Below are 328 nucleotides of genomic sequence, written 5' to 3'. Positions count from 1 at the left end.
CGATGTTCGCAAGTTCGATACGTCACTCCTAGCAGATTCCCAAGGTATTTCACCCACAACGGGAGAGATCCACAACAGGGAGTCTTGTACTAAGCTGGTCGAAGAAACTATGCGCTGCATTCACCGGGCAAAGCCTCAATGCCACAGAGGAGAGCATGGTCAGGTAAAAAGGCTGGTGGAATGACCGAATTGCTGAGCTGCGAAGGGCCTGCCATAGAATGCGCAGATCTTAGGCGCCGACCAGAGCAGCAGCCTACAAAAGCGCTAAGAAAGCACTTGCGGTCGAGATACAGAAGAGTAAACGGAACTGCTGGAAAGCGCTATGTGA

This window comes from Rhagoletis zephyria, unplaced genomic scaffold, assembly GCF_001687245.7.
Source record: "Rhagoletis zephyria isolate East Lansing unplaced genomic scaffold, Rhagoletis_zephyria_1.1 Rzeph_scaffold_07964, whole genome shotgun sequence".
NCBI classification, from domain to species: Eukaryota; Metazoa; Arthropoda; class Insecta; order Diptera; family Tephritidae; genus Rhagoletis; species Rhagoletis zephyria.
The sequence above is the reverse complement of the archived record's forward strand: the minus strand, read 5'-3'. Positions refer to the sequence as shown.